We start from the raw sequence: 12,268 nt of genomic DNA, 5'->3' as shown, positions 1-12,268 counted from the left end.
CCTACTACTCTTTCCATTTAACTCTATTCCTTAAATGACACTGCATCTCACTTGCCATCCCTGGATAATATACCTTTAGTCAATCTAGAAGGATGACAGCATCTTTGGACAGTAAATAATATTACCATCTCCATGAGGTGGCCCCTTTCCCTCTGCACATAAATACATAGGGCCCATGGGATAGAATAAATGGACAGCAATTATTGAATCATATCACGAAAATGACCATTTAATACTTCTCATTAGGAATGACTTCATCTTTGCACCATAGCATTTTATCTTTCCAACTTGGGGACAAAAGAGAGTTAATAAACAGTTAATTTCAGTACTTCCTTTCCCGGAAAAAGATTAGTGCAAGCTCTTCAGGATTCTATCATTCCCTTTGTCAGCGTGTGAAAAAGAAATGGAAATATGCTTTAGTCGGGACCAGTGAGATGTGAAAAGTGTACTAGGGTGCTTCTAAGAAATGTTTGTTCTCTCCTAAGAACTAAATGCACAGAGGGGTGGTCCTTTTGTTTTCCCTGTGGAAATTGTTAGATCTGGATGTGACTCCTGGGAACTGCTGTAGCCATCTTGCCAAGAGCCTGACAATGAAGCCAAATCATGGAGGATGACGGATACAAGGGAATCACAAAGAAGTGGAACTGGAGCTCTGTGTCTAGAGCCTGCTATACTTCTGGACTTCTCCCCTGATGATACTAAAAAAGAGGGAAGCTCTTAATAAGTATGTAACAGGTATTGGAAACCCACGTATGCGGTTTCCTCTGTGTGTGTATCTGTGTGTGTGTGTGTGTGTGTGTGTGTATCTTGCTCAAGGTAAATTATTAGAGTCACTGGGCTTCCTTGGTGGTACAGTGGATAAGAATCTGCCTATCAATGCAGAGGACACAGGTTTGATCCCTGGTCCAGGAAGATTTCACATGCTGTGGAACAACTAAGCCCATGTGCCACAACTACCAAGCCCACATGTGGCAATTACTGAAGCCTGTGCGCCTAGAACCTGTGTTCCACAACCAGAATCCACTGCAGTGAGAGACCCATGCACCACAACAAAGAGTAGCCCTCACTCTCTGCAACTAGAGAAAGCTCACATGCAGCACAACCAAAAACTGAAGACCCAGCACAACCAAAAACAAAGTCATTTAAAAATAAATTATTAGAGTCACTGAAATCAAGTATTAGCCATCATCCAAATAGGCACTGATTTACAGAAGGAGTTTAATGCAAATAAATTAGATGATTAAACAGAGACTGAAGAAGGGAAGGAGATTTGCCTAAGGTCACTCTGGAAGTTAGTAGCAGATATAAGACTGGAACCCTAGTATTGGCCTGGGAGACGCTGGAACTCTCCAAATATTCTAGGATGCTGATGAAGAGTAGCAGGGACAAGAAAAAAGGATCTCAAAATGACAGACTTTCAAGAGGCATCTCTCTAAATGACCCATCATCAGATATATTTTTTAAATATGCATTCTTAAAGAATATATCAACAGAAGGATGGCTTGGGAAAACTAGCTGTCTCAGCCTGACATATATCTCTGCCCATCTCAAGATTTAGGAGATGGCACTGTGGGCAGAGTAGGCTCTACAGGAAAGGTACCCTTCACCTCTCCTTTCCTAATCTAGACTTCTCTTGCCCTCAGTTCTCCTCTTCCCAGGCCAGAGACCTGGCCTGTGAGGAATACAATAAACACCCCAGCAGATGCTTCATCTGCAGCACTGATTCACGAAATACAAAACTGTTGTATTTCAAGATTCAAATGGATTCAGTAACCATTCAACTTCTTCACCTGTGCAGGCACAGACTAAAACGAAGACACAGACTGCCACCTAGAGGTTATTTTTCAGTTTAGTTCAGTTTAGTTCCTCAGTCCTGTCTGACTCTGTGTGACCCCATGGACTGCAACACACCAGGCCTCCCTGTCCATCACCAACTCCTGGAGCTTGCCCAAACTCATGTCCATTGAGTCAGTAACGTCATCCAACCATCTCATCCTCATGTCTTCCCCTTCTCCTCCCACCTTCAATCTTTCCCAGCATCAAGGTCTTTTCCAGTGACTCAGTTCTTCCCATCAGGGGGCCAAAGGATTGGAGTTTCAGCTTCAGTATCAGTCCTCTCAATGAATATTCAGGACTGATTTCCTTTAGGATGGATTGGTTGGACTCCATTCAGTCCAAGGGACTCTCAAGAGTTTTTTCCAACACCACAGTTCAAAAGCATCAATTCTTCGGCACTCAGCTTTCTTTATGGTCCAACTCTCACATCCATACATGACCATTGGAAAAACCATAGCTTTGACTCGATGAACCTTTGTCAGAAAATAATGTCTCTGCTTTTTAATATGCTGTCTAGGTTGGTCATAGCTTTTCTTCTAAGGAGCAAGCGTCTTTTAATTCCATGGCTGCAGTCACCATCTGCAGTGATTTTGGAGCCCAAGAAAATAGTCTGTCAGTGTGTCCATTGTTTCCCCATCTATTTTCCATGAAGTGATGGCATAGGATGACATGTTCTTAGTCTTCTGAATGTTGAGATTCAGAAAAAAACCCCAGGTTTTTCACTCTCCTCTTTCAACTTCATCAAGAGGCTCTTCAATTCCTCTTCACTTTCTGCCATAAGGATGGTGTCATATGCATATCTGAGGTTATTGAAATTTCTCCCAGCAATGTTTGCCAAGAGAACGCACTGGTCATAGCAAACACCCTCTTTCAACAACACAAGAGATGACTATACACATGGACATCACCAGATGGTCAATACTGGTATCAGGTTGATTATATTCTTTGCAGCTGAAGATGGAGAAGCTCTATACCGTTAGCAAAAACAAGACCGGAAGCTGACTGTGGCTCAGATCATGAACTCCTTATTGCCAAATTCAGACTTAAATTGAAGAAAGTAGGAAAACAACTAGACCATTCAGGTATGACCTAAATAAACTCTCTTAGGATTATACAGTGGAAGGGACAAATAAGTTTCAAAGGATTAGATCTGAAAGAAAGACTGCCTGAAGAACTAGGGTCAGAGGTTTATGACATTGTACAGGAGGCAGTGATCAAGATCATCCCCAAGAAGAAGAAATACAAAAAGGCAAAATGGTTGTCTGAGCAGTCCTTACAAATAGCTGAGAAAAAAAAGACAAGCTAAAGGCAAAGGAGAAAAGGAAAGATATACCCATCTGAATGCAGGGCTCCAAAGAATAGCAAGGAGAGATAAGAAAGCCTTCCTAAGTGATCAATGCAAAGAAACAGAGGAGAACAATAGAATGGGAAATACTAGAGCTCTCTTCAAAAAAATTAGAGATGCCAAGGGAACGTTTCATGCAAAGATGGGCACAATAAAGGACAGAAATGCTATGGACCTAACAGAAGCAAAAGATATTAAGAAGAGGTGGCAAGAATACACTGAAGAATCATACAAAGAGAGCTTAATGACCCAGATAACCACGATGGTGTGACCACTCATCTAGAGCCAGACATGCTGGAATGTGATGTCGAGTGGACCTTAGGAAACATCATTATGAACAAAACTAGTGGAGGTGATGGGATTCCAGCTGAGCTGTTTCAAATCCTAAAAGATGATGGCGTGAAAGTGCTGCACTCAATATGCCAGCAAATTTGGAAAACTCAGCAGTGGCTACAGGACTGGAAAAGGTCAGCTTCATTCCAATCCCAAAGAAAGGTAATGCCAAACAATGTTCAAAGTACTGCACAGTTGCACTCATCTCACACACTAGCAAAGTAATGCTCAAGATTCTCCAAGCCAGGCTTCAACAGTACGTGAACTATGAACTTCCAGAAGTTCAAGCTGGATATAGAAAAGGCAGAGGGACTAGAGATCAAATTGCCAACATCTGTTGGATCATCAAAAAAGCAAGAGAGTTCCATGAAAACATCTACTTCTGCTTTATTGACTATTCCAACGCCTTTCACTGTGTGGATCACAACAAAATGTGGAAAATTCTGAAAGGGATGGGAATACCAGACCACCTTACCTGCCTCCTGAGAAATCTGTATGCAGGTCAAGAAGCAACAGTTAGAACCGGACATGGAACGACAGACTGGTTCAAGATTGGGAAAGGAGTACGTCAAGGCTGTGTATTGTCAACCTGCTTATTTAACTTATAGGCAGGGTACGTCATGCGAAATGCCGGGCCGGATGAAACACAAGCTGGAATCATGATTTCTGGGAGAAATATCAAAAACCTCAGGTGTTATTTATGGTGGAGGGGGAGATGGTCCAAATATTTGCTCTGTGCTCACGCTTGGGCAAGCAATTTCCCTACAAGGATCTTAATTTCGTCGCCTATAACATGAGAGGGTTGTCCTGGAATAGTAGTTCCCAAACTCAGCTCCACAAAACTCTCTATGCTTTTAGTCATTCATAATCTGGGGCACTCTGCCCCTAGGGATTCTGGTTCAGTAGGTGTGGAGTTAGCAAAGTCAAGGCCTGCACAGGTGTGAAACAAGAACAAAAACAATCCCCCAGGGCTTCCACAGGCCCCCATGTAAGAAATCTGTGATGTACATGTTCAAAGGTGCTCCTCCAACAAGGTAACCAGGTTTCCTCACTCTCGGGCTCTGAAAGTCTTTAATAGTCTAATGCAAGTTGTGAACTAGCAATAGATGTTAATATTATGCAACATTCTCAAAGGCGTTTGACCATAGAACCAAGACCTACTAACAGTCCAGGCACAACAGCATTTTCCAGATCACAGTTAAGAAAACCCTAGATTAGGTGTCTTAGCTCAGATTGTCAAAACAAAGAATCATAGACTAGGTAGCTGAAACTACAGAAATCTATTTCTCACAAATTTGGAGGCTGTTAACTCCAAGATTAAGGCGCCAGCATATGATTGCCTTCTCCCTATGTCCTCACACGGCCTTTCCTCAGTGTGTGTAGGCAGAAAGAGATCTCTCGCTCTCTCTTTTCCTCTTCTTCTAAGGCCATCAATCCTGTTGGATTAAGACTCCCCCTCATGACGTCTTTTAAATCCATCTCCAAAACTTTCTATCCTCAAATATAATCACGTTAGAGTTAAGTCTTGAAAAGACTAATTGGGGTGAGGAGTGGTTACACAAGTCAGGCTATAGCACTAGAAGATATCCAAGGCCACTCTGAGTCTATATCCTAAGATTCTCAGTGAACCATTTTGTTCTCATGAACCATTGTTCACAATATGAAGGAATTTCCCATGCGAAATAGTATAGATAACGTGAGTTCAGCTCAGTTCAGTCACTCAGTCGTGTCCGACTCTTTGGGACCCCATGAACCACAGCATACCAAGCCTCCCTGTCCACTGGTAGACTGCCGGAGTCCACCCAAGCCCATGTCCATTGAGTCGGTGATGCCATCCAACCATCTCATCCTCTGTCATCCCCTTCTTTATCAAGCCCATCTTTGCATGAAATGTTCCCTTGGTATCTCTAATTTTCTTGAAGAGATCTCTAGTCTTTCCCATTCTATTGTTTTCCTCTATTTCTTTGCATTGATCACTGAGGAAGGCTTTCTTAGCTCTCCTTGCTGTTCTTTGGAACTCGGCATTCAAATGGGTTTATATTTCCTTTTCTCCTTTGCTTTTCGCTTCTCTTCTTTTCACAGCCATTTGTAAGGACTCTTCAGACAGCCATTTTGCTTTTGTGCATTTCTTTTTCTTGGGGATGGTCTTGATTCCTCTCTCCTGTACAATGTCACAAACCTCTGTCCATACTTCATCTGGCACTCTATGTATCAGATCTAGTCCCTTAAATCTATTTCTCACTTCCACTGTATAGTCATAAGGGATTTGATTTAGGTCATTCCTGAATGGTCTAGTGGTCTTCCCAACTTTCTTCAATTTCAGTCTGAATTTGGCAATAAGGAGTTCATGATCTGAGCCACAGTCAGCTCCTGGTCTTGTTTTTGCTGACTGTATAGAGCTTCTCCATCTTTGGCTGCAAAGAATAGAATCAATCTGATTTGGGGATTGACCATCTGGTGAGGACCATGTGTAGAGTCTCCTCTCGTGTTGTTGGGAGAGGGTGTTTGCTATGACCAGTGCGTTCTCTTGGCAGAACTCTATTAGCCTTTGCCCTGCTTCATTCTGTACTCCAAGGCCAAATTTGCCTGTTACTCCAAGTGTTTCTTGACTTCCTACTTTGGCATTCTAGTCCCCTATAATGAAAAGGACATCTTTGGGAGGTGTTATTTCTAGAAGGTCTTGTAGATAACCTCACAGAGGTGTATTTTCAAAGTGTTCTTAGTGCCTCCAATGAAAGAGATTGCCAAAGAACAAAGCACTACCGTGATGACCAGTCCTTTTGGGTGGGGGAGGGGAGGTTGTCCTTTCTATGAATACTGGAACCAAAACAGGAACCAATATTCTGAACCTGCTCAGAACGCTAGTCCATATCACGTTACCACTTCTAACTCAGATGGTGCCAAGCCACGCCTTATTTATCATCATGTCAACACAAATAACCGATAAAACGATCTGTAACAGGGATAGAAATAGAAAAGAGTTTTCTTTGAACCAAACCGAGGACTATAGCCTAGGGAACAGCTTATCAGTAACTCTCAGAAGCTGTGCTGGAGAAGCCTGGTTTTCATCACAGTTTTGTGTCTTTTCAGAACAAAGAACCATCAAAGAGAAACATGCAGGGGTACATTCCTTCAAGATTTCAAAAGGGATAGATTAGCACGTACAAGAGTGAATCAGCAGGACCTTGGTATCTGGGAAGAAAAACTTATCTTTAAAGGAATACTTGCATAAGCATCATAGGAGAGGGTAGCATTTATCCCTACCTTCAAAGTGGACATACTTTACTTCTGGATAATGAATTCTTTTCTTAATGGCTAAAGCAGATGTACACTGCATGATAATCAGGTCATAAGACAGGCTGTTCTGGTTAGCATAAAGTTCAAGCTAAATCACATATAAGCCAGAATGATTTCCCCATACCTCAATTGTGAAAATTTCTTCCATCAATCACAAACTTGTACTGATCCCAAACAGTGGTCTAAAACTCTACCCCTGCATCTGAACTTTGCACAACATTCAAGTTGTGGGCTATATGCTTATTTTCTCCTCTACTCTCCTGGAGGTAGAAAGGAGATTCCTTTTATTTTCTGCTCCTCTTAGGATATGGAGAGAGCACACTGAGCTGAAATTCTAACCCCTTGCAAATCCACAGATGTTTCCTTTACAGCCATTTTTGATTCTGTGTCTACCCTAGTGGATTAGAAGGGATTCATACACCTTCAGTAAGCACACACCTTACCTACTGACTTTGTTTCTATATATTAGCTCATGTCTTTTTATGAGTCCGTATTCTGCTTATGGGACTCTGCTTCTAGGTATTGGCTCATATTTACCCATACAGACTGTGGTAAACTGACTGAAAAAAAAAGGCCACAGCAATTCCTCCTGTTCCTGGATGTGCAGCCCTTTGCTTATACGTTGAAAGCAGAGCTGAGGATTTGCTGATGCAGTTAGTGTGGGACATGAAAGAAACAGAGGCCTCAAGGAGGATGCCAAGGTGCTTGGCCTAAGCAATATGAAGAAAAGAACTTTCATTTACACAGGGGAAGAAGACAGAGGAAGAACAGATTTGGGAGGGGCAATAAAGCAGGCAGTGAGTAAAACCTTCATGAATACCAAACCTATTTTTTTTAAAGTAAACTTATAAAATCTGTAAAACTAAGATTCCCTTAAATGTTCCAACATATGTGCAATATATTAAGTAAGAGTTCAACTGAAATCCCAACTCCAAACAGGTTAGTTAATTACATATTTTCCTTTGGAACAAGAGTCACATCCTCTTCGGGTTGAGCTGTTGTGGGTATCCAGAGAGGTTGACCTGTAGCACTGTCTCATAAAACACATGATTTGTGAAAGAAATTGGTGTGCCATTGCCCTAAGTAAACAGTGAATTATGTACATATATGTGATGATGATGTCAGAGAAAGTAACTTAATGATCTGAGTGGTAATTTGATTTTCTGGTATTGGTAATAGACTAAAAGCAAATGCCTCTGGTAACATCAGATAACCCTTCATTTTTATCTTTTCAAAGCTGATGCAGATGACCAGATGATTATTTTCTTTTAGTCTTTTAATACAGAAAACTAAGAGATTTCTTAGCATTCAATCTTCCTTACATTCCCTGGTCACGGTGCACTCTTTGAACATGCTGCTCTGGATTATGCTGACTAGTATTTGGGACTTTCCCATTAATGTTGCAGGCAACATCGGCAGCGTAGGTGCCAATAATCTGTCTGAGAGATGCATGAATAAGCAGGGAAATGTGTTCACAGAACCTCATGCAAGCCAAGGAACTCAGAAGGACAAGTGAGGGGCGGGCTCGGCAAGGAGGGTGGGCACCTGGCTGACTCCTCTGCTCCAAGTGCAGCGGGCCTCGCCGCCATCCTGTAAGACGCAGAGTTCTGGGCTCCTCCCCTGGGCCCTGGCCCCTGCCCTACACCCCCGCCCGCCTGGGGAAACCTAGGCCCCGCCCCTCGTTTCTGATCCCGCCTCCTTACGCCCACCAGCTCCACCCTCCCCAACCCTCTTCTTCCGCCCCTTCAGCCCTAGCTCCGCCTCCATATTGCGCCTGTGCACTAGCAACCATCTGCTCAGGAGGGCGGTGCCTGTACAGGCGCCAGTATGGCTCACGGCCCCGCCCACCTCTGCCCTGGGCCCGCCTCCAGGAAAGCGCTGGTGAGGCTTGGCGTGTCAATTAAGATCAGAATGGTAGTGGGATTTCACGGTGTTTGGCAGCTGCTAAGTCGCTTCAGTTGTGTCCGACTCTGTGCGACCCCATAGATGGCAGCCCACCAGGCTCCCCTGTCCCTGGGATTCTCCAGGCAAGAACACTGGAGTGGGTTGCCATTTCCTTCTCCAATGCATGAAAGTGAAAAGTGAAATTGAAGTTGCTCAGTCGTGTCCGACTCTTCGCGACCCTATGGACTGCAGCCTTCCAGGCTCCTCCGTCCATGGGATTTTCCAGGCAAGAGTACTGGAGCGGGGTGCCATTGCCTTCTCCGGTGTTTGGCAGTCTACCTCAGGTAAAATCATACCCACTGACCTGAAATAGGGCCAGTGGGAGATGGCTTACAGTCTTTTGTGAGACTTGTTCTGTAGCAGGAGAGAATAATAAAAGGGATATAAAGTTCCAGCTGCAATTAGAGCAAAGGAGAAGTAATCTGAGCTCTGCATCCTGATGAACCTCTCGGGCAGGAAATGAGACATGGAAGCTTGGGGCCCTCTAGACTGAGTGGCAAGAACAGAATTGCTGCCACCTTCAGCCCAAGATCTTTATGACACCCAGGCACCCTGAAGATCTACAGGCAGAAGAGACTTCTCCTTTCCTGTGGGGGTGGAGAGAGGGGTTACTGACCACAGTAAGGCGATTTGGGGGGAAAGTGTTTTTTTTTTTTAATATTTATTAATTTGGCTGCACTGGGTCTTAGTTGTGGCATGTGGAATCTATTTTCCCAACCTCGGATTGAACATGGGCACCCTGCATTGGAAGCATGGAGTCTCAGCCACTGGACCACCGGGGAAGTCCCTGCTGAAATGTTTAAACCATGGTAAGTTATACGTAAGACCTGCAATTTTAGTTAATTGCATGTCTAATTCCAGTTAGAACTGGAAAGTGTGTTGTTATGTTTAAAGAATAAACAATGCCAAAAAATTCTACCCACTTGGCTGATTTAATTCTGCTATTACAAAGTCTTTGTAAGACCTAGTGGTGTGGCGTAATAAAAGATGTCTCAGGCACAAGGGACCGAGATGCTAATGCAGACTTCAGCAGGAATTAATTGTGTGCTTGCTGCTTCTAGTTTGGTCCTACTGAATTCTGAACTAATCTTCTATAAAACCATGCTGGTCACCCTACCTCTGCTTGCCCTCGGGAGTATCAGATTTCTCCACGATCCCCAAACATGCATTCATGGCCTTCATGAAGTGGCTAAAAGTATCACTTCTCATAGGGAGGTATTAGATAACCTGCTACCTTTAGGGGATCGGGCTTCCCAGGTGGCTTGGATGGTAAACAATCTGCTTGTAATGCAGGAGACCAGGGTTCGATCCCTGGGTTGGGAAGATCCCCTGGAGAAGGGAATGGCAACCCACTCCAGTATTCTTGCCTGGAGAATCCCAAGGACAGAGGAGCCTGGCGGGCTACAGTCCATGGGGTCGCACAGAGTCGGACACGACTGAGTGACTAACATTATGGGGAATACTTCCCTAAACAAAGGGGCGAGCTTTACAAAGCGGGGAACTTGTAGCATGGCCTGGAGACCCCATCCCCTTGCCACCCGCTCCTGTTCTTAATGCATCAGACTCCAGAGCTTAGAGCTCCGCCCCGGTTCAGGTGACAATGCACATGACAGAGCCACAGCTTTCTTGATCATGCTGGTGTTCACTGAGAATAAGAAAAACATACAAGTGAGAGCTTCTGAAGCAAATGAATTTTATTGCAAGAACACAAGTATTTAACAAAATACAAGAAACTTAAGCAACAAATACATTTTAAAGACACAGAAATGAGGCTAGCTCAGGGAAACTCAGCAGTATGTCCTTTTTTTTTTTCTTTTGGCCGTGCCGTGCAGCATGTGGGATCTTACCTCCCCACCAGGGATTGAACCCTCTCCACTATATTGGAAGCACAGAGTCTTAACCACTGGACTGCTGGGGACGTCCCAACAGTATGTCTTTTTATATTCTCTGCAGTAGAAGGTTACTAGTGAACCTTTGCAGGCTCTCACTCATTCTTGCGGGTCTAGTCCCAAACTATAACAAAAGTATTACTGGCTCAACTAGGATAAGATGAGAAGTATACCAAACCAAGTAGCTCTGGCCAGGAAACTCAGTGACACAGCAAATAGAAGGCTGTGGGAAGGTCTCAGAGAAAAGAGGCCTGCTAGAGAGACCAATGAGCCTGAGACAGTGCCTTCCTCCCTGTGGAACAGACGTACAGCACACACGCACTTTGACATGCCCCCATGGGAATAAAATTTTTAAAGATTTATTGAGTAAGCACAAAAGCATACATTATAGAAAATGAAAACAACCCAAAGTCCAAGCCATTCCCAAAGGCACAATACCCCAAAGTCAATTTCTGGTCAAATGACAACTCGCTGATGTCACAGGGTCACTCCTTGAGCCGAAGTCCTCCACATGAAGTTGGCGACTTCTGTAGAACTGCTGTGATTCTATGAAATTCAAAATCCTACGGACTAAAGGTTAACCTTATACACCACTAATGCAAATACTAGGTATCCACAGAAAAACCAAGGCAAACCCATAATACAGAAGCTGTAAATGGCATTACCCATTTCCCCAAGGAGAAATATTCTTCCCTTTCAGTTCTAAAATCTAAAAACACTTGGAGGGAGGGCACTCATTTGTGATCACGGAAGGGTCTTTTTATTATTTTTAAACCCCTTTATTGAGGAATGAGGAATGACTGACATCCAAAAAATGTACACATTTAATGTATACAATCTAATGAGTCTGGAGATAAGTATACATCCATAAAGCATCTCCATAATCTATATCGTAAACACACCCATCCGCTCCCATGAATTTCTGATCTAGCCTTTTCAAGTTTTCCAGATCACTTTAACCAATCCTAGCTCAGCTCTAGTTAATCTTTCAAATTCTGGAATGCTCACTTGAGGTGTAAACCTTGAATCCCTCACCATGAAGTGAGCCCAGTGCTATCTTTCCCAGAGCTAAGTAGTTAGGCTTGCACTGATACACGCTCAGAAAGAACCCACATCTTCTGGAAGGAGTAAAAGCTTCCTGGAGTCAGGGACTGGGAGGGCAAATTCATGTCCAAAGGATGAAGAGACAAGAAATTTTACAGTCTTCAGCTCCCAGCTATTAGACTGAGTCTCCCCAGTTTCCAGTAGACAAGACACAGAAATGGCCTCTGCCCGTATCATCAGACACTTGGGAGGGGGACGTGAGAGCTGGAGGAAAAGCTCGTGCCAACAGGCCGTTTTCCTCAGGATTTAGAGGTAAGGTGTAAGTTACTAACCTTTTACGGTGTGAGTTAGTCGGGTAGAGTGTCCTGATGGACACTTTGACAGACCTGGGTGGAGAGAAGATCAGGCACCCACATTGTAAGGATGCTGAAACTTGAGGAAAATTTTCTTTGAATGTGGGAGCCCTGCTTTGTACTCAAAGTGTGCGCTCGGCTGGGGCGCCGGACAGTCTCCAGCCATGGGCTGATTCTGCTTTCTGTTGTATGCGTTTTATTGGTCCAAATGTTGAGGCCTTGTGACC

The sequence above is a fragment of the Ovis aries genome, chromosome X (assembly GCF_016772045.2).
Source record: "Ovis aries strain OAR_USU_Benz2616 breed Rambouillet chromosome X, ARS-UI_Ramb_v3.0, whole genome shotgun sequence".
Lineage (NCBI taxonomy): Eukaryota > Metazoa > Chordata > Mammalia > Artiodactyla > Bovidae > Ovis > Ovis aries.
Note: the sequence above shows the minus strand (reverse complement) of the source record.